This window comes from Anser cygnoides, chromosome 3 (assembly GCF_040182565.1).
Source record: "Anser cygnoides isolate HZ-2024a breed goose chromosome 3, Taihu_goose_T2T_genome, whole genome shotgun sequence".
Classification (NCBI taxonomy): Eukaryota; Metazoa; Chordata; class Aves; order Anseriformes; family Anatidae; genus Anser; species Anser cygnoides.
The window spans coordinates 75,044,780-75,067,449 of NC_089875.1; the positions used below are offsets into that span (position 1 = coordinate 75,044,780).

At 39.6% G+C, this 22,670-nt stretch overlaps 1 long non-coding RNA gene across 1 annotated transcript in view; it reads left to right on the top strand.

Annotated features, from left to right (window-relative positions):
* The window catches only part of LOC106032532 (uncharacterized), a 65,860-nt gene that overhangs the window by 31,992 nt on the left and 11,198 nt on the right, over positions 1-22,670 (top strand). Inside the window, exon 6 of the long non-coding RNA XR_001204912.3 lies at positions 2,751-2,886. This is a non-coding gene — a long non-coding RNA (uncharacterized lncRNA). The remainder of the gene's footprint in view (positions 1-2,750; positions 2,887-22,670) is intronic.

A 22,670-nucleotide genomic window follows, 5' to 3' on the forward strand; every position in this document is an offset into this window, starting at 1 on the left:
GGTGAAGAAAAGGGATTTTGTTGTACCCAGATAATATTCTGTCACAGGGTCTAAAGCCCATTCTGGCTCACCTGTCATCCCAGAGTATCTGACCTGACTGACCAACCCCTTTGTTTCTGGAAACGCTAAAACTGTGCTTCACATTTTGTACTATCCCATTTCTCCTCCCTCTTCTTTGTTTTTGCCAAGAGAAGAACATGCCTACAGCTCTCAAAGGGACCAACTCAAAATTCCCTGAGTGAAATCACATTTTTTTTTTGGCCCAAAATAAAAAGCTTAATTGAATACAAAATTAGAATTGGATGTCCTTTATCCACCGAGGGGACTTTCCGTTAAACGGTTTGCCATTTCAAATATTTTGCTATGTTTTAAAGATTTTTTTAAATTATTTTTTTATTTTTAATTTTTTTTTTTACATCTTATATTTCCTAATCAATAAATACTCAAATTTGGACAGAAATATTCTTAGAGCAGGATACCATTTCTACAACCAATCCCATATTAACGCTTCAGTGTAGCTAGTAAGCTATCAAGGCCACAATTTTCAACTCTTTTGACTTAGATTTCTCTCTTTTCAAAAGGCCTTTTCATGAGGAGCACAGTATTTTTCATGTCCTAAGTGACAAAAATAAGATTATGTTAGTGCCACTAACTCCTGAGGAGACGACAGACATGAAGCACAAGGAAGACCAGGCACTAGGAAGACCAACACATAGAGGAGGACATGTGAAGGCAGCACTCTTAGAACATGAATAATGTGAATTTCAAATGGAAAAAACTGCTAATGACAGGTAGCTTCAAATGTGTAGTAAGTTCTTTCTTTCTTTCTTTTTTTTTTTTTTCTGGAGGTCTCTTGGTTTAGATTAGTTGATATAAAAAGGCGTAAAGGACAAATGTGTGTGACAAAAGTATGTAGAAAGACAGTGAACAAAACAAGTGTGGCCTGAATACTCTGGGATGGAGACTGTGTGTGTTAGATAGGACCAGAAATGACAGAAGCCAGCAGTTGTCAGACATCCTGTTGCATCCTATGCACCTATCACCATCAATCATCAGAGCTCTGTTTCAATTTCAACTCAAAAAATATTTATCCTACTTATGTATTTATCATAAACATTAATTCAACAGTTTTGCAAAATTGATATAAAGAGGGTGGGAACATGGCATCTTGAAATTCTTTTTTTTTTTTTTTTTTTTTTTGTAGTTCACCAAATTGTTTGTAAACATTTCTGCTTTCACTCTTGGCTCTCTTTTCAGGAGTACCTCTTTTGGCAGAATGGGTCTGAGTGAGGGTCAGTGAGGGGATGGGAGGCAGATAAGCATGGCCCAAGCACTGGTACCTGGACAGCAAATTCTTGTCCTGAAGTGAAGAGGATTTTGCTGCCTTGCACGCTTGAGATCTAGGGAAGTTTTCAGTGAAATCTGCAGAGGTTGCAGTCTAAACTGAGAGAGACAATAGCTATCGTGTCTGAACTCTTCTGAGTTTCTCTCTTCCACCCAACCAGCAAAGAAAGTGGCCTTTTCAGTGAAATGAAACTTGGCCTGATCAGCAATATTTAGAAAGTGGAAGGAGAAAGTGTTGACATCGGCTGATATATTCTGAGTCTGGGTCCAGAGATTGTGTCACATCATGTGAGAAGGATAAAGCTTTCTTGTCACTGACAAACATCAAACGGTTTGTGGTAAAATTAACTGCCTGACAATGAGGTGATAACTATCAAAGGGCATTTTTTCCTCACACTTAATCTCTATAGAGGTGCATAGTGCCAGTTTCCAATCTCAGGTACATTAATGTAACTTTAGACTAACTTAATTCCAGCTTTTGCAAACTCTTGCCATACTTGTAAACAAGGATAGCTCCTGGGGACTGAGCTGACCTTGGCTTTTATTCTCTCAAAGATGTTTTGCACATTTTCTTTTTCACAGTAGAGATAGAAGCCTTCCAGAACCTTAGCTAGTTAGCCAGCATTTTAACTGTGGATGCTTGCTGATATGTCATTGCTTGTTGTTTTAAAGTAATGGTTTCCACACCAAAATCAAGCAATCCTTGTAGTCCATTATATCTACTATAAGAACATATATATATCAGGGAAAAAAAAAAAAGACAAGAGACTCCCTGGTTGAGACTAGCAAGGCATTAAATGCACAGGCTGCTTTGCTTTGTGCAGAGGTGAGATTCATAGCATTCAGCAGCATAGGTGAACAAATTACCAGGTTACCAACAGTGAAGCATTAAAGTTAATGCATTAGAAATCTTTTTATTTTTCCTGTGGCGTCTATTTCGTTTTAATCTGAATGTGTTTTCATCAAGCCATAATGTGAGAATGACCCTGCAAACACCATTTAGGCACTTGCTTTGAACAGGTTTAAGTTCCCTTAGGAAGAAGGATTGTAACATGGTGTCCAACTCCCAAGTCTACATCTGTGCTTTAACTATGAACATATGATATTAAAAATGGTGGGAACAGACATGAAAAATACCTTCTTTTCCTAGTCCATCTTTTTGTGTTGGTGATGGGAGCATGCTTGGGCATCGGTTCTGAGATTTTGTGTCTATGGGCAGAACAGGACTTCTCTGAGACATTATGTCTTTGGTGGCAGCAGGCAAGCCAGGCATTGAATTTAGGAAACCAAGAGCATATATTGCAGACACGTACATGTCTTGGCCAATTGTAGCTGCCAAACTTGTCCATCTGACATGCTTGTCCCTCTTGTGATGCTAAGCTTATGTGTCTAATGTTCCTTTACAGGAAAGCTTGATGCTGCTGGGCAGCTGGACTGTTTCTGCTGGGGTGCAGTATGGATGTATGTGTGGGAGACTCTGGGACATGAAGGCTGATCGGGGAAAATAAAGTGCTGAAAATGCCAATCTTCTGAGGCACAGAGGTATTTCCAAACTACTATATTTCCATCTTGGCCACATAAATTCACCTCTAAGATAAGTTCTGACACTAATTTTGCTTGTTTAAGTCAAGGCAACCATGACTTTCAAGGGGAGGGGAATGGCAGGCTGAAGGAAACAGGCTCTAAATTTTCTATGTTTTTAGTTATTTTGAATGCTCTTTTGAAAGCTTTTTAGTACAATCTAATTTTCAACAATTTCTCTGCACCAACTGTTTGAAGACCAGCTTAGGGCTAGGGTGAGCAAATAGGCTCTGAATGTTAGATGCTTCAGACAAGTTCTTGAATACAGGAAAAGAAAGAAAATCCTGTAACACAGGATATATGTGTAAGGATGGGAGAGGGAAAAACACATGATGGTTCTTTCCAGATGCATTAATATTGTATCCCGTGACACATTTATAGATATTAATTGCTTCCAGTAAAGCACAGTTACTAATAGGAAGTGGAAACTCCAAGGACTTAGTTTTTAGTATCCTTATCCTCTCTGCAGAGTTTAAATTCAAGAACCAAGGAGAATGCCAACATAATGATGTGTTATGCAACAGCAGGTTATTTGACCTCCCTCCTTTGAAGTTAGCTCTTTTATGAGAGTTTCTTTGTCCCAATTCTCTTAGAAAAACTAATTCCTGTTCCCATTGTTGTCAGCTCAAGTTTATCAGTAACTTAAATTAAATGACAGTTTGGATACCAGTGAGTAATTTCTTTTAAATTTGGTAACTATCCAATTTAGTGAAATTTTGAACTCATATTTGAGATCCTTGGTTAAAGATGTAATATAAACATGTGTGTTTAAGGAAGTCTGTCTTTGAATAGATAGTTCTGTAACCTTCAACGTTACAAATGAGGGACCAGTAAACTCTCACAGCTTTGACTATCTTCCTCTTTGTCACACACAGGCCCAGAAATACTTTTTACACTCTGAAAATATCAGCAGTGCTTGGTGGCTTGTGTGCTTTCCCGGAAGATGAGCCGCCAGGGTAGGCTTAATTTTCTGATTCTGAGTAGTTTTGAGAAATGTTGATAAAAGACTAAACATTATAAGTGTAAGGAGTATCAGCTTGTTTTCAGGTGAACACTTTCCTGCCTTTGCACCCTATTGAATATGCTTTCTTTATTACTCCGCATAGAAAACGCGAGAGTTTTTCCCCTAGCACTGGGAGAGGTGTACAGAGTTCACTGTGTCCTATCTCTTTCTCCCCACCTGGATCAGCCTTTATCATCTGGGGCAGTGCTGCCTATCATTAGACAAGTCCTGGTGAACTTTTCCTTCATTTGGTCATTTGTCCAGATACATTGGTGTGAGAAGAAGCAGTCACAACCACCTTGGTAGGGCTGTTGACCAGCAATTTTCCCTATCAAACAACAACAGAAGCAGCAAGAATCAATATAGGGATGGGTGCACACTAACCCACAGTGCACATTAACACTCCAAAATTTGTTGTTCAGCATCTCAGAGTAACCTACCCTTCCCTTTATCTGACTGGCCTGGCTGCCAAGCAGGACTTCCACTGTAGCCAGCAAAAAGCCCTGTCCCTGGCAGTGCTCCACCTTCACAGGTACAGGAGATCTTCAGATTTCTTATGCTATAAAGGATATCTATGTTTGGTGCATGTTCTACCCTCACTTCTATCACTCTTTGTTGTCCTTCTTCCTCCTCCTTTCCTCAGCTTTCTAAGCAAACTGGTCTCCTCTGCTCTCCTTAAACAATGCCCTACAGTGCTTCCCTTGAGTGCACAGAAAGAATGAGATCTTTGCCAGCCTTCACCTTGACCTTGGTCTGTACCCTACATTTTTCCACTGTGCGCTTCTCCAGATAATAAAATTGTCAAGACATGAACTGGTTTTCTTTTCTTAGTCAGAGAAGGAGAAGAAATTCAACAAATGATCTTGCACAGTTGGGCACAATAGATTCCCTTACATCCAATTACTCTTTGAACTTGCATCTGTCTTCAGGCCAGTTGTATTAATATTATGGCCCTTGATAAATATAAGGATATTGGTGCCTTCCAGTAGAAACTAATAGGAAGCAGAAATTTTATTAATTTACTTTTCAGTATCCATACAGTTTCAGAGTTTATAGCTTTTGAAGTCAGATGTGTTTTCTGTTGCATAGGCTTTCTGTCTTTTAATTTGGGATGTCTTTTAAAAGGAGTAGCAAAAGCAACTGCTTCTTCAGAAGTACCATTCACTTTGTTTCTGCTCTGGGAAGAAACAGTAAAAATGTTTTCTTAATTTTCTGTGCAAGACCACATCAGTAGGACTATTCGTGTAAGCGAGATGAGTAGGACTTAACCTCAGCTTAGCAGGGGAAATGAAAGTGCAGTATATAAAAAACCCGATATCATTGGCTTTCTGTTCAGACACTAATGCTATTTTTAGTAAGATCAAATACATTTGTTTTGCAACCTATGTCCTACCACAGAGCTGCACATCTACGTAAAGAGTGACAAAAATCTTGCTTAAAACTTTAAGCAGCCATATTGCAACAGGGTGGGAATGCTGAGAGTCAGACAGTATGCAGGCAGACTGGAAAAATGAGGGCAAGGTACAGAAACCACTAGAAATGCAGATAAGTTAAACATGCTGGCAAATTTTCACGGTATATTGCTCATACTGTAGTTATCCAGTTGTGAAGTTAGTTAAGAAATGAATGTAATGCTCCATCTAATTGCAAGCAGCTGCCTATTAGGCAGCTTGGCCAAATGTTTTTAATTCCACCCTATGATGATGAAGGAAATGGGCAACTTTGGTCTGTACTGTGTGTGAACTTTCTGAACGCCTCTTTGCAAAGTCACAAAGTGCGACGCAGAGCTGAGAAAAGTCCTTTGAATTGACTGCAGGCTTTAATGATGCAATCTCTTCCTACTTTTACCAGAATGTGTTTGGAAAACATGGACCTGCATAGGAGATCAAATTCCAGTTCTGTCAGCTTCACAAAGTTATTTCATATGAGGCTAGTGACTGCCAGCGGTGAAAGTGGTTTGAGCAAAAATTGGATCAGCTCAATTATAATGGAATTCCAGGCTGAACTGGGAGAAGGAAGTTTGGAGGGTGGGCAAAGGGAAAGCTCTTGGGAACAGTTTAAATAGCTGACATGGAAAATATTGCAATCTGGTGCATTTTAGAAGTGGTTTCCTGTAAATGTAAAGTCTGTTATGAATTAAAAAATACAGAGTTGTCGGGAAGCATTCATTTTTTTTAGCGTATTATATCTATCCAAATCTTTACCATTGTAATTCTCGCCTCCCACTCTGATTAATTTTGCTTAACAGGTGTAGCTGCTGATAACTTTTTACATGCAGCATTTCAGTATGTCCTGATCAGAAGGATGTACTGTTGAGCACTAGGAAGAATCAAGTATTTCAAAAATGGGACAAAATACAGTGTACATTTTCTGGTGGGGTATTATTCCATACACATTATTCTGTGATATGACAGTTGACTTTCTAGGCAAAAGAACTACAATAGGTATAAACTCTCTGGACTTCAGCAAACCAGTTAGTCTTGCAGCACAGCCCAGACCAGAGAGATGGGGATACGTACAAGAGCTGTATGGTGGAAAATGAAAAGAGAAGGCAACCATACCTGGTGCTCCAAAGAAAATTATATGTTTCGATGGATGTAGACAAGGGCAAATCCTGAAGAATTTGATATTGAGGGTTGATCTCATGTCAGGCTCTCCCTAGAGATCTGTGGGGGCATTTTTATTGCCAAAGAGAACTGAGATGATACTGCAATACTAGAATAATTGGGCTGACCATGAGGGTTGGTGTAATAGAAATAGAAATTTAATATTGAGTACTAAGTCATCATACTGTTTAGGGTTAATGCCAAGATTTTCTCTATATACTGAAACTCACTCTTTGGAAATATGTTATGAAGAACAATATGTATTCATAGTAATGGCTCACAGGGTTACTGGGAACTACCAACCTGACACTGCCTTAAAGAAGACACCTAAGAAATACTCTGGCAGAGATGGGAGTATTATCTACCTAGTACAGTATTTAGCAAAACTTGTCCAGATTACTATGTACTCTTCTGGTCAGGTACAGAGAAGTTGCAGAGAGGATTATGGGAGGAGAAGACCACATTCCAGGAGAAAACTGGAAGAGCCTAGCTCTCTAAGCCTAAGAAAATGAAAGCCAATCAGGGATATGACTGTTCTCTACAAATAAATCAAACAGGTAAAAATGGAGAGGGACAAGAACCGTATATGCCAAAGTTCAGTGCTGGCAGAAGAACAAATGTGTATATACTATATCTGAAATTAGGCAGGAAAAGAGAAGAAATTCTAGACTGTCGGAGTGGAGAGGGTGTGGAAATCCTTTGTGTGGGAGGAGCAGCAAAAACTGAGTAACTTTTCAGCTGAATCTCATTTGCTTTATGTGGCCATTATATAACATTGCCAGTAACGCCAGGAGATGATGAACTCAGTGACTCGGGAAGTTCATTCCAGCTCATAATTAGCCTACTATTTTAGTTTCAGGCTGTTGTAATCACCAAACCTGAACGTATCAAGTGAAGCATACACTAAAGGTGAACCTATTTCTTGCATGTGGGAGCTCTGTTTGAGCTGTCTCATGATGGTTCTCAAAATAGTCATATTTATGGTGTTTTTCTATGAGATACAATATTTCATTAGCCATTTCTATACACTAATATGATGTCTAAAGATCACGACAATTTCACATTCACATAGCAAATGAACCTCTTATTCAGCAGCCTTATGTCACACGTGTTGGATGAGGAAGGGGAAAACTGTGACTGTCTGATAACAAAACGCCTTGCAAAAGAAAAATCTCTGTAGCAGTTACTTACAGACTTCTCTAGTCTTCTCAACTTGTCGCCACTATCATTTATTCTCTCTCTGCCCTCATGGTTCTCTTGAAAGTTGCTATTGATTCAATCTCCTCTCCTTCAAAGCCAAACATATTCCTTTAAGCAGATTAAAATGAGAAGCCCATGTCCTAGACTTATTGAGAATTACATCTGTACCTGTACTCCCAAAAGTTTTATTAGGATGCATCATTAGCCATCAAAGGAAGGTCCTGACAATCACCACCAACTCATAAGGATATATAAGAACATCGTGGCTATACTTGGTATTTACTACTCATTTCAAAGTGTAACTCATGTACATCTGAAAATACAAGCCTGCATTTCCACTGTGGTTGCATAGCTGGTAAAAGACATTAATTGATAGACTCATAGAAAAAGGGCAGATAGATTCATAGTTTTGTTAAGGTCTAGCCAGACTTCACACATAGATTTTCTGTTCTACTGTTTCCAATATTTTAGATACCAGACAGAAGAGCAAATCTGAATTTAATGAGAAGGAAGAAAACAGTGAATACCACTATCCTCATCGTCAAATTCAATACAGAATGTGGCAGTGGTACAATTAACTAAATGTGTTTCAGATAATAGCTCTCCAACAAATTCACTAGAGCACACAGCAAATATGTATTTTTTTAACTTGGGTGAGTAGGTATCTTTTTGTATCTCAGTGCCTGAGCAGCTGCATGGATTTTTCACAGATCTGGAAAATATCTGTAGTTACAAGTGGAGCTTTATTTGGATCTAAGTGATCCAAATATCTCAGTCTCCTTGATGCTCCCCAATTAGCAAGTATATTCAGCAGTTCTAATTTTAAGTCATAATCTAAAATAAAAAGACAGCTAAACAATGACTGGAAAAAGCAGGAATCACACCATAAGTAAGAAGCTGTAAAGAAGAGATCTAAAAAGATATCTGTTATATATAAAGCCTGTCCCAGTTCACCTCTGTGCCAAATAAATATTTTACACCTTTACTTTGAGGACTCTGTACAGCTCAATGTCAGCGTATCTATCTGACTGAGGTTATACATCCCTTTTATGGCCCTTCCTTTGGCTCAAAGACAATTCTGAATCCTTCTCATGCATGACTCTCTTAAACATTCTCTGATGCCTTTTCCCAGAATGCTTCCCACAACACCAAAATTCAATCTGTTATTGTCGTATCTTCCTTCAGCTGTCTTCTCTTGTCATAACACCTACAACAAAATCTGCAACAACTACGGTCCCTCAGGTAAAGACTTGTGAGCACTCTTCTACTTTCCCACTTTTTCCGCTTTTCCTGCATTAAATGCAAAATGGAGTACTACTATTTAAGAAACCTCACCAGTTCATCGTATTTTTTTGTTTGGACAAGATAGCTAACACTTCATATGTTTATTATCATTGTTATTTCTATAAAGATTGTCATTATGAAGATTGACCGAAAATCCATGTAAAAGAGATTATCGTTCTCTATTTACCTTTTACAAAGATGTCCTTTTCTCAAATTGTCCATTAATTTTCCCTAAATATTAGTACAGAGATTTTTGCTGCTATTAAAGTCTGAAATAATCATCCTTCTTGACTCACTGCTGAGTTTTCTGTCTTCTCAGACTGTAATGCTTGGTTGATGAAACACATGTCCTACTGGCAGTATGTTCTTTAAGACTTCTGATTTCATAAAAAAGTTTGGTCTTAGTGTTTCAACAGTTTGTTGTCTGGAGAAGCAAATGTCTCTTCTGATGTCAACATAAGGTGGTCATCACAGCCTCTGAAAAAAACATGTGAGGCTTGGCTCATCCAAGTCTTCGTGTAATGCCCACCAGAAGGCTCAATGCCAGGAAGATCCCTTCTTGACTAAGTGTTAGATCACAGTCTTGGTCTGCAGCTTAGGTATACTGAAGAAACAGGATGCTTAAAATATGTTCTTCAAGACAGTAATCAGGAAGCAGAGAGTTACTGTTTTTGCTAGACGGAAAGTTACTATTTTTCTAAGGAGAAGTCAAAATTGATTAATTTGATTCTTTTTTTTCCACTCTAGTTCTTAGATAATTATGGGAGTACTATCACTTGTGCAAAATTCTTCAGTAGTACTATCTATGTTGTTTTATTCTGGGGGATTTTTAGACTCATTGTTTCTACTTTTTCTTAGGTAAATGATGTCAAACATAATAAAGTAGGTTAATTTTAAATATATTTTTCATATGTTCCTCTCAATGCGGAAGGAGTGGGGCATTTTTTAAAGAGAAATCTGTCCTTCTTAATGTTATTATTGAGACCATAGTAGTGGTAATAATTCCCACCAAAGCTAGGGAACCATTGTTCTAGTCACTATGCAACTTTTGGGAAATATAATCCCTGCTCCAGAGAACTTAAAGCAAAAATCATTCAAATAAGTGAAACAAGGAAGGGCACAAGAGAAAGGTTGGCAATAACAAGAATGCTTCTGCCTCTTCTACCTTTACGCAGAGTCTGCAGATACAGAATGAGGTTCTTCTGTTTCCTTAATAGAATAAACAGTCAAATTTAAACACATGAAGAAGAAAACACTTCTGGGCATACATACATCTTATCAGCGTGAACCCACTTTAAGCCAACTTGACAGGAAGATTTTTTAATTTTTTTTCCCCTTAAAATATTTGAATTGCGTCAAAAAGAGAATGAGTGAGTGAGCGAATATAGTGAGGGCACATATGTATAGGACTGAAAGTGTAGAGGTTTGGATTTTTTTGTCTCTTTTCTTCACATCGCACTGTGGTAACATTCTTACTTTCTTGTGTCAGCACTTTTGGTTTTCACTGTTTGTGAAAGTTCCTCATTTTACAAATGAGTATAGTCTTTTTTCCCTTGTAAAACAATGCCTACGATGAGACCATTTTTTTCAGCCATGAAGCAATCTGTTTTCGATTTTGAGAATGAGGGATTTTATTATCTGTTTAAAGAACACTCTCTGGTTGTTTACTTTTTTTCCTGATGCATCAATAATGCTAATAAAAATGAGCTGATAAAGATTTGGCTTGCATTGGAAGAACAAGCAATAACATCTTACATGGATACTTTGTATTCAGAAACAGTGCTTTTTCTCTTCACTGTACAGAAAGTTTCTTTCCTCTTATAACCTTTAATGAAACCTATGATAAAAAATACGTAACACTTTTTTTTTTTTTTTTGAAGAAGCTATACTCATCAAAGGCATCAGGGGATAAACTACGTGTCTCACACATTGACAGAAAACTTCAGACTTGCTTAGCTTCATGCATCTGAGAAGTTCCAGTTAATCAACAAAATATTTGAGAATGGCTACAGGCTGGTGTGTGGTGCTGGCTGAAGTGTATGATATTAATTTTAATCCGTTAGCTTGTGTTCCTTTTATGCACCTGCTTTTTTGTTATAAGCTCACTTTGCAAATGTACTGGGATGAACTGGTTGCTGCTTCACATGCAGACCATGTGTAGTGAAATGGGACCTTGACTGTCAACCAAGGCATCTATTTTCTCCTCACTCAACAATCTGAGTAAAAATAGAGATCACTGAATGGATTTTTTTTCCTCAACATAAGGCCTGTGGGCCTCTTAACAAAACATCTGTGAACTGAATTGTTGATGTGTAGACTAAATGTGTTGATTAAATTTCCAAGATTTTCTCTGGTCAATTATAAAGCCACCTGTAATGCATTTTTCCCTTAAGCCACTGACATGCTATTGATATTCTTAAGCTACTGATTATTCAGAGCCAAACTCTGCTTTTATTTAGACAGTTCTCAGTCATTCGAGTGACTCTTCTAAAGGTCATGCATGCATTGAGCTTTCTTCCATTAGCAAGGAATGATCATCAACCTCATCTAAACCACAGCAGTTTCTTCTTGACGAGTATTCAGCTATATTGCAACCTGAAGATCTTTTCTGCACGTATTGGAGGCGATTGGAGGAAGTCCCTTCCGAGGCACATGTGTGACAGCAGCTTTTGTCTTGTGACTTCTGCCCTCCCAGGTGCCGGGTCCACACACCCCCTGGGCTCGGTTTGCAGGCAGAACTGCTCGCTGACCCCATGATAGTCCGAGGCATTTACCAGGTACTTACAAGTAAAGGGAAGCCATCAGAATAACAGTCTATAAGGTCTTATGAGGGTGAGAGAGCAAAAGCCCATTTGAAGTAACTGGAGATCCTAACACTGTTTTTGACAGCTTCAGTACTCTATTTGAAAATGTTGTGGTGCTTGGTGGCTGGTTGTGTTGTTCCTTGATACAGAGATGGCCATCAGGTAGGTCTGGGCTTTGGTGGCTGACAGGACAGCAAAACTGACTGGCCTTCAGCATCTCAGCCAGTCTTCAAACCAGGCTCAAACCTTTTGGAGGGAAAGTGATGTAGCAGCACACCACGACCCCTTCTGCTCTGACTGGCAGTTTAACAGTTGCAATATATAGACGACTATGCATTTTAAACTCAGTGGGTCAGAAGCCACTGGAGATGACTGGGTGGATGCTGGAGCTCCGAACCCCTTTGCAGCTCCCATTCTTACAGGATAAATTCAACCCACTGTAGAGGGAAAGAGTTTCATTTCCACAGAAGAAATGAGAAATTTGAATCAGAGGCAAATGCTTTGCCTGTCTTGCTGCCTGCCAGTGTCCCAGCACACACAACTGGGAAAGATCCAGAAGGAATCAATTTCCACAATCCAGTGGTTGACATGAAGTGGAAAACATTCAAGGAGGGTAGAAAACAAACAAACAAACAAACAAAAAATCAAGAAAAACTCTTCTAGTTTCTTATTGCCCAACAGTTTACTATGCTTATTGTTCAATTTTGGCCACAGACTTGTGACCCCTCTTATTTTATTTAGTACTGCTTTCAATTCCCTTTTTTAAAAAAACAAAACAAAACAAAACAACTCAAAGAGTTGCTAAAGCAGTGTCAAACTTATTTACTGCTGTTTGAGTCTCTCTCATGGGCTGATGTTAGTATCAATACCAGAGATGGATGGGACACCTGCTCACACATGCACAGTGCTGAACCTCTGGTGATGTGCCTTGATCTGATTTTATAGTATTAACTGAGAAGTGAGGGTCTGAGCTAAAGGAAAAATTACATTTGACAATTTTCTGCATAAACAGGCAGGCTTCCAGCCTCACAAAATTACTGCTTGAGGCTCTGAGGTGCTGCTAATGCAGGATGAAATAGTCTGTTCATAATCTAAGTAAATACCCAGATATTTTAAATGTGCAAGTACTCATACATATATATTCATAAGTGAAAATACACACATGTAAATGCTTACACTTATACACTTGTTTACATAAACCTATGCAATAGATATGCATATGAAAATTACAGAAAACAGATAAAGCCTTCTTCTCCTTCCTAATGCTGTCTTGCCACTCACACCTGAAGAGCAGCCCAAGAATGGATGCAGCCCAAAGAAAGTGAATCACTTTTTGGGGTGCAGTGCCTTCATTTGCAGGGGTACTGTTTGTTTTAAGGACTCCGGTGAACTACCGCAGGCCCTGTTGTTCCATAATCTGCTGTCTGTGATGTGAGCAACCTGCCCACCTCTGCAGAGGACCCGCGTCCTGGAGCATTCCGGGCCAGAGCGGGACTGAGCCATCTTTCGCCAGACCACCCCACATCAGATGTTCGCTTTCGCCCATAAAATGTGTGAAAAGACCCAGTGGGGTAAATGTGACTTGGGCTGGCAAAGGAGAGCAGAAGCCAGCAGAGATGTAGCTTTGTTCAGAGCACAGATGCCTGTGGACAAAACCCTCCTGGTTCATATTTCCTGGTCTCTGGGAGTATTAACAGTCTGTAGCCAGGGATTTGTCTCTGTGCCTGTGGCTGGGCTTGCCCATGCCACATAGCTTGGTGTGGGGCTTGAGGCCCGCGTCTGCACCCCACTGGAGCCCTATGGATGCTGGCACTTGCAGGGTTATGTGGCTTCTGGGTGGAGTTTTTCTGGATGACAGCTTTGGAAGTGGGTGCCTCAAGTCATCTAAATCTTGCCTTAAGTCCCAGAACCCTTTTTTTTTTTTTTTTTTTTTTTTTTTTTTGTTCCTGACTCAATGTGTCTCAGAAGACTTCTGGTAACAACTTGCTTTTGGCTGGAGATACCATGAGAAAATAACTCCTTTAGTGCTATTTTTTTTTCTGGCTCCCTCCCTCTGAGTCCTGGTCAAAATTAGGAAAATACAGATGCACCTCCCCTCCATCAGACTTAGAGTTTGTTCTGAATCGGGTCACTTTTCCTCTTACCTGGTTCATTTCAGACACCCTTGTCGTCTGATTGTTTTGCTGGCTGATGGGTCCCTGTGGCCCTGGACAGAGCCCCTGGACAGAGCCCCAGCAGGGCAGGCTTGGCTTTTGCCTTGGGCATCATCCGGCCAGTAATACCCATGCCAGCAGCACTGGCCGCTGGCCCACAGTGAGAGGGTGCCCTCGCCGCAGCAGCCAGAAGCAATCCGGGAAGGAGGCGTCCCAGGTGCCAAAATGTATCGCTACTCCCTGCCAGCAAATGTGGGGATGAAGTAATAGCATTCAGAGGAGTATTTGCAGCTTTTGCTGGTGGCATCGGAATCTGATCTCAATTACAATGAAGTAACCAGGCTAGATTTCGATCTGGATTACACTGACCACATTTAAGTCCCTTTTAAAAGTTTGCTTCTGCCACGCTACTCTAATGAATCAAGTTGTCTTGTACATAAAGGAATATTATTGTCCTGCTTCCTTAGCATCTTTCTATTTGTTTGTTTATTCTTGGGTTTATGCATGAAATTTTCACCAGTTAAAAATAAAATAGGCTTTTAAATTAATTTAATTAAAAAGATACAATCATCTGTGAAGACTCTTAAATTGAATTAAACACCCTTTGCTATGGACAGAGCATCAACATTGCTAAATTTGTCTGGTATGGCCCTGTGTAAGATTGCTTTTTGAAGTTACTTCTGATTGTGCCAGATGTTTACAATTCTGGCTGATTTTTTTGACATTTCTGGGTGAAAGCTTCCTAGGTGTATATCTCCCTTAGATGCTTTCACAGAAGCTGGCAACACACACACAGCTTCTTTTAGAATGACATTTAGGAAAAATGCATTGACAAAAAATTTGATTTTCAATACACTTTTCCCCCTCACTTGTAGGAAGGGCTAGTGCTTCTTTTCATTGCTACTGGAATTTGAAATTTGTCAGGAGTGTGGTTTTTCCATTCCCCATGAAAAGAAAGTTGAATTTTGCATGTGTACTGTAGCTGATTGTCAGAGCTCAGCAACAGTATTTTCTAAGAATTCTGGTCATATGTGGCCTAGTCTGCCCTTTCACAATTCCTCCTGTGATCAGACTCAGATATAGCTATCATACATCTGGGTTTTCCTGTACATATCTTTTTTTTTTTTTCCATCCGGAAGCTTTGTCAATGCAGATTTTAAGGCGTTCATACACATGCAGTGCCCAGATGGTCTGTGCATGTGCTGAAAGTCCGGTGTGTTCCAGAAGTCCTTGATTTACTGCACGAAGTAATTGTCCATGGTGTGAAGAGCAGGGTCATGATACTTGCTCAATGGGTGCTGTTAAATACAGGGGTAATATTGGTCTACCTAGGAAATCCTGAGCAAAATACGGAGGTTTGGGAACTTCTGACTTGCTCAGGTAGATCAAGTGAAGAATTTTATTTCTTACATCATCATTTTTTTATGTTAATTAAGCACAAAGTATTATGCCAGTTATGTCTTTATTGTGAACATGATCATATACTGCATCTTTTTTTCTGGATTACTGTTGAAAATACTGTTCCTGAACAAGCCAATTGAAAGATGCATGGTATTAACAGTGAGGAATCTTGCATCTGTTGAATATTTAAGATAATCATAGCAATGGTTTTAATCTAACACTAATACAAATTAAAGCATTACCATGATAAATTAATGGTTGATGACTGAAATGTGATTTCCTCCCAGTAAGTGCTGTTTGCTGGTAGCAGAAAAGCTCTGAGCAAAGAAAATACATTAAGTCTGAAAGAAGACAGACGATAGCATTATCTTAGATCCCAAGCCAGGATGTTCATACCCAGGATGGCCTAAAAAATGAGCAAAACAAAACAAAGAGAAACTCAAACCAAGCAAACAAAAGCTCTTTGATACCAAACACCCTGAATAGCAACATTTAAAATTATTACTGCATATCATTTCCCCAGTTTTTGTTCATTATCTCTGTGTGTGCTAACATGCCAAAAGAGTTTATCTTCTGGGAAAATTTGTGGCCTGCATTATGCAGTGTGTTAGTAACCAAGACAGCAAGTCTCAGGCTCATACCTTTGTGGACTTATTTGTGGCTGCGACTTTCAATGTATTGTGTCCTAATACCGCATAGTCATTAAAAACAAAGGATGTATTGAATCTGCATATAGAGCATTCCTTCAAGGTTAATGACTCTATCCTGGGAGACATGTCAGCATGATTAGCGACCTCATTGCCCGCCTGAGCACTGTCCCTGTGCCAGAATCTGGCCAGGGCAGGGGCTTGCACAGGGCACCAGGCACATCTGCAACATCCACACCATGCTGGAGGGTCGAATGCTGCTGCCCAGCAAGAGCTGTGTTAGGCCTGATGCTGCTCTGTCTAGGCAATGAATCTGGGAGATGTAAATAGTCTTTGCCAACAGCAAAGCAGGCTTCCAGTTCCTGGGATTAGAAACCACCCCGGAACATTACATGATACTGGGTTTTCTTCCCCTCCATCCTATTGTGTCACACTGCCTGCCCTCTGGGCTAGGTCCATGCCAGGAAGGGTATGCCTCCATCAGACTGTCCATCTTCAGGATTACCACACTGCATCATGGCTACATTCGGCCTGTCATTTAAAGGCATTTTGACAGAGAGGGATTTATCTTTTTTTGTGCTTTTGCAGATTTGTGTGCAAATGTTTTTTCACTTCTATAGACGTGGTTCTCATCTCTAAGAAAAATCGATACCTAATCCTCTAAACTCTGTGCAGATACAGGTAAAGTTGAACTGGTCAGGTTTGGCTCTTCCATCTCACTCATTCATTTTTCTTCCTGATCATATCAAGGATTTCCAGAAGCTCCCTTGAAGTAGGATTTCAGGAAATGAAAAGAAATGACTTTCAAGTCATTTTTAATGACTGAATTTTCATAACCATACTTATATTTAACATTTTTGTTTTGAATAGTATTTTGTCTGTGTATCATTTTTAGAATAATATAAAATTTCACAGTATATCTATCAAGTGACAATTTTTCCCGCAAGCTGCATATTGAGCTGGAAAAGAGGATGAGATGTATTAGTTCATATTAAGCAGTGCTGCCACACAAAATAAAGGGAATGAAATGGAACATATCACTTATGATCATGACATGATGATATGTCCTCAATAATAATACTTATAATTGCACGATATGCATGAGTGCTGCTATGTCATGAAGAAATGACGCATTGTGAAAAAGGTAAGAGCATAAAACTGTTTAGAAACAATAAGAATGAAAACTATTGGAAACATTTTTGGGGAGAGAAATATTTCTGTTTTAAACTACATTTGTATAGAATTTTTCCTTTCAATCTGTAGATAATCAGGAGAATAACAGGTTGACTCTATCATCCTTTTCCAACAAACCTGTATTACAAGAGAATTCTCCAACCTGCTCTCACGTCAAGTGAATGGAAATGAAAGTAGACTTGGGCCTTTTATATATATGGCTAACATTAGAGATGGGCTCCAAGCAAGCCCACTATATCAGAACATTCCCAGACTTTGAGGAAGTTTGGCTCTGATTTCAGTTTTAAAATTCAGTGCTGGCTCTTTTCGACAAGGCACTAAATCAACTGAGCACTGCTTTGGGAAATTTGGATTCAGATCAGAACTTTGCAGCTGCAGCTGCAGCCCTAATTGAAATCTAGAGCTCCTCAAGCCCAGCTGAGGAGAGCCAGGAGAGCACGAAGGTCCACCAGTGCTCACCCATGCAGAGAGCCCAAGTCAAGACCAGCCACTTGCTTGATCCCACATTGTGAATCTTGGAGAACTGCTGATGATGCTAGTGATAAGGGAAACAGACCTGAAATCTGTGATGCTCCCATACACAATAAACCAATTTTCATTACTTTCTCCATTGAAGTCAGTCAAAACACTTAAAAAGTTTCTCCCAGTCTGCTTGTGTGACCACATCAAAGCCACTGAAATGTTGAGCTTCTGCACCCCGGACAGCAGTTACTTTAAGGAAGGGAGTGAAAACAGTTCCCAGATATAATAGGATCCATTCTGCACAAGCAGCATGTCAGAGCCACAGCTCTGTAGGGGAGATATTGCAATGATTGAGACATGAGGAACCGCAAGGTGATTTCCTCTTGCCTCAGCATCTCAGCATGAGGAGGTGAGAGAGAAATTCTTTGAGACTGGTGAAAACAGCAACAGATGAAGTCAAAGCCTCGGGACACCCCTTTGCACAGCCCTCCTTTGCCTTATGCCAACTGGCTGCTTGTCCTACCCTCCCCTTCTGAAACTCTTCCTTTCAGCATCTCTCTGTACTCCTCATCTTCTCCTTTTCAACCTTCTCCTTTTCTCCGTATTTTCTCTCCCCTTCACAAACCCTCATCATTGTGGAATGGACCTAGCATTTTCTGTGTGCCTGTGTACTGATACCCGTCAGGGCACCAGATCCCTTCCTGCTGCCAGGTGCTTCCCAAAAGCACACTGTTTGGCATCTGCTGGGACTCCAGACTTGGTACATTGTGTCACAGGTCTTGGCCATGGTCCACACTCTCAACAATCTCATGGCACAGGTGGGTGCTGAGGTCCTTCAGGGCAGGTCTTCCCACTGCAGTAACCACTTGCACCACTCTGCAGACATGGAGAGCTCAGCACCAGACACTCTGCTGGAGTTTTCTTCACTTGATAGGCAGGGTTAAGGATGAGATTGTTCTAGCAAGGCTTAGCACTAGATACTTCAGACTGAGACCAGACGCAGAGTTATGGATGGACCATTACATCAAAGCCTACCAGGTGCATTAGTTGTGTTCCCAGGAATTCCTCTAGGACTGTCACCCAGAGCTGCCCAGACTTTGGGGCTGGAGGTGCCAGTGCACATCTCTCCTTGGCCACTGTCTTCCACTCCTAATCCTGTTTTCCTAGAGTAAATGCAGAATGGAGAAAATGCTTCAAAGTGGTAGCTCCCAAATTGCTCAAGTTAAATTCAAAGACATCACCCCTTCATCTTTCTGTTCCTTTGATATAATCCACTGATAATACTGTACCCTAGGTCCATTTTCAGGATGGCTCGCTCAACAATTGTTCACCATACTTTTCCTTCATCCTGCCTGTGATATAAAGGGGACAAAATGTCTCCTGAGATCTGACTTGAATCACAGTTCAAGCTATTGTTCAGCAACTTCAACAAGTGCATTTATACTGAGTAAACAATCTCCTTATTTTGTCACAATGCTCCATAAGACCCCTATCATAAGAACCAATTTTTTTGCAACCTTTCTATAAACACCATTACCCTTCTTTGGCCCCTAGGATTCCTGGAACCTGGAGTATGACACAAGAACATGACAGAAGACACCCTTAGGGATGAGGACAGTAGACTCTGTGTTTCCCCATCTTTCTCAAAACTCATTATTATTTTTACATGATTGTTTGCATTCTGTGTTTGTTTTAGCTGTAGTCTCAAGCTTTTCAATACAGTGATTATCTGTCACTTTCTCTTTGTATAACATCTAGAACAATGGGGACCCCATTTCTAGTTAAATCTAAGTGATACTATATTAAACATGCCTCCTCTTAACACTGCTATTATTGAAATGTCTTAACATCATGCACTTTTAAATATTGACTGAGTCAACAGTCACGTAAATAGGTAACTCATTCCAGTGTAACTCTTGAAAGAGAAGGATTTGGGCCATCTCCAATTCTTGTTTCAGACAGTCTCTTTATGTTATACAATCACTTTACTCGAGCCTGTAGAATTCCAATACAATTGCAATGCATTGACCTTTATGAGTGCCTAGAGTTTAATGTTTAAATTAATTGGCAGCTAGTGAACCAGTATGGGGGAAATTGTCAGCTTCTTTGAGGTGGTTGGAAGGAAACCTATTTCCCCAAATAATAATAAGACACCACGTGCCATCACTCATCAAGCTCCTAACACCTAATCTGGTACTAAGAAAAGCTTTCAACAAGTTCTTCAAAGAGGCTACAGTTTGGTTGGTCACAAAGTATTTTTATATCATCTCTTATGGAACTGCAGATTTTCCCTAAGCATGTAGAGGTGTTAACTGCTGTTACTGACTTCACAGAAAACTGTACCGGTGCATGGCTTTGCTGAAGGTTGATTGAAGAACTCCTGGTGAGGCAGCTATGACGAGTATTTCCCATGGGCCATAAAGTGCTTCTTGCCGAAGTCCGAGCTGCATCCCCAAACAGGCAGTGAGCTGGAAGTATTTTCTTCTGCAACTGTTAAAATGTTCACTGAAGTAGAAAATGCAGCATTTCACTTTCTAAATGCCTTAAATAATTTCGAAGCTGCTTTTCACTGTGCATTTTGAGTTTCAAACAGCATTGGTTATGACTAAGAATCACGTGATACTTCTGGGACTCTAATTAGCTCGGCTGACCTCATGTCCTAACGAACTTTGGCAAAAACCTTTTTCACTCCTTTTCCCAGTGGGACAAAATACATTTCCTAAGCTGTTATTTTGCCATGTTAAAGAAGTTTAAATGCCCAATACCTTTTACGTTTTTATGATTCCCTCATGAATGTGAACTGCTTTAAGTTTTGGGGTGGGGGATTATCCTCACATTGTAGTCTACAGTAATTTTATGAGGGAAATCAGAGGCATACTTTAGTCTGATCTCATTTGCACCAGGCTAACTGTGAAGTAAGCGAAGTCCTGGAATTGTGTATGTAAAAAGCTCACATAGTTAAGACCAGAATCTGCCAAAGCCCTTTCTGGCCCCTAGGCTACTTGTCCTACTGTCTGGAATCCCCTCCCTTATTACTGCTCTGGAATTCTGTTACTTTTACAGTATTTGAGATTTCTAACTCTAATGCTATTATAGTTTTACTAGGGAACAGTCTCTTGAGTAAGATCAGAGCTCAGGATTTGGCTGATATGCTCCATAGCTGGCGGAGTTACTGAAATACAGCCTAATCTTCTATTTATGTCAACTCAGCAGTTGTCTTTCAGTTTCTTTTTGGTTTTACATGAATATATACATATATATATATAAATATTTCTCCTTTGACTTGTTTTCTCTTTAATATTTTCATTCTTTTTTGCCTTTTACAACTTTGAGTCTGTCTGAAAGAAAACAAAAAGCCCTAGAGTTGCAAAGATATATGCAAATTCATAAGCATTACGCATTTCAGTGGTCTGTTGGATTGTATGCAATTGATAAAAATTAGCTTAGCAGGGACTACTTAACTATGCAAAATTATTCACTTGCATAAGGCTTTACAGACATAATGCAATAGGTAGCATAGAAAATTCAAAAACGATATCAGTCTGAGTTAAGCACTCTCCTTATCCTTGTGTATTTTAATTTGTCTCAGGAGTCTTAAGCAGAAATACATTTTAGCAGCTTCAACAAATTAAATAAAAATTTGAGAACAAAAGCCTTAAGAAATCTGTCAGCAATGATTATCTTTTTTTTTTCCTTGTAGACAGTTTCAATTAAAAAATAATTCTGTCAATATTTTTAAAAGAGCTCATTGATGACAATGTACATTTGCAAGTTAAATCCTCAGGCTTAAATATGTAGTCATTGAATTATCACTCTAATGAAAAATCAGCAAAGCAGAAGGTAGAATTTAACACAACCTTTTTCTCCACATTTGTATACAACTACTTTCAGTACTTTGTGGGCAGTACAGATTATCAGAGTTTTGTGCTTTAGTGCACAGAATGTTGCCCAAACTGTCAATGCTAATAACCAAGATATAAAAATGATTCATGCCTTGCAAAGTGCTGCCCTGCTGGCTCTAATCCCACAAGGAGCTAAAACATACATTTCCGTGCAAAGATAGTCCCAAAGACCTGAAGGGAAGTGAATTTTTCTGGTTTCTGCTGGATCAAAAGAAGAATGCTCAGCACCTTGCAGGATCACAAAGCTGGGGCTTGCCTGGGTGGCACCAGCCCATTTAAATAAAGCCTGGTAAAAAGAGTAAGAAAATACGTGATGAGCAGGGACCAGAACAAAAAATTAGAGATGGCTGAGAAGAAAAGGGGGATCATTTTCATTCATTTGGTTGTCTAACTCTTCTTAAACTTGGAAACTTCTGCACTGATACCAAAGTAAACTCAGAATATTTGTGCTAGTGCTGTTATGGTTGCATCATGGTTTAGATATTTTTAGTGCAAAGCTACGAATTGAGCTCGCAGACACAAACCTGTACTTGTTCTGAAAATTAAGAAACATTGATAGAGATAGGTACAATTTATTTTTTTATTTTTTTTAGCTGAAAAGTTCATTGCTCTTGCATTTCCCTAGAATTTCCTGCTCTTGGGATTATGCTATTTAGATTTCAAAATTTGAGAGAGGGAGGATACTAAGGGCCAGGAGTCTGGAAGTCATGGCATTCCCTTGAGATGAGGGAGACCACGATTTTCGAATTTCCTGTCCTGCATGGGGCATGTTAGACATGTTAAGTAGCGCTTTCCAGATTGCAGCAAAGTTCACAGATCCCTGGCTACTTGCTGGTTTCATTTTTCTCTGATCCTAAAAGAAATTCTATGCTGGGTCCAAGAAAATATCTACAGGAAATAAGTCTGTTCAAAAGAATATATTTCATAAAGGAATTCTTCAGGAGCAGGACTTGTTCTACAAAAGGCCAAAGGGTTCTGCTCCTCACACTGGCCTTGTTGTGCTTAATTCAGGCAGGGCTTACTGTCAGGCAGCACAATTTTAATGTCTCCTGCTGTTAATACCAGAAGAAATCCCAATATCAGCAACTG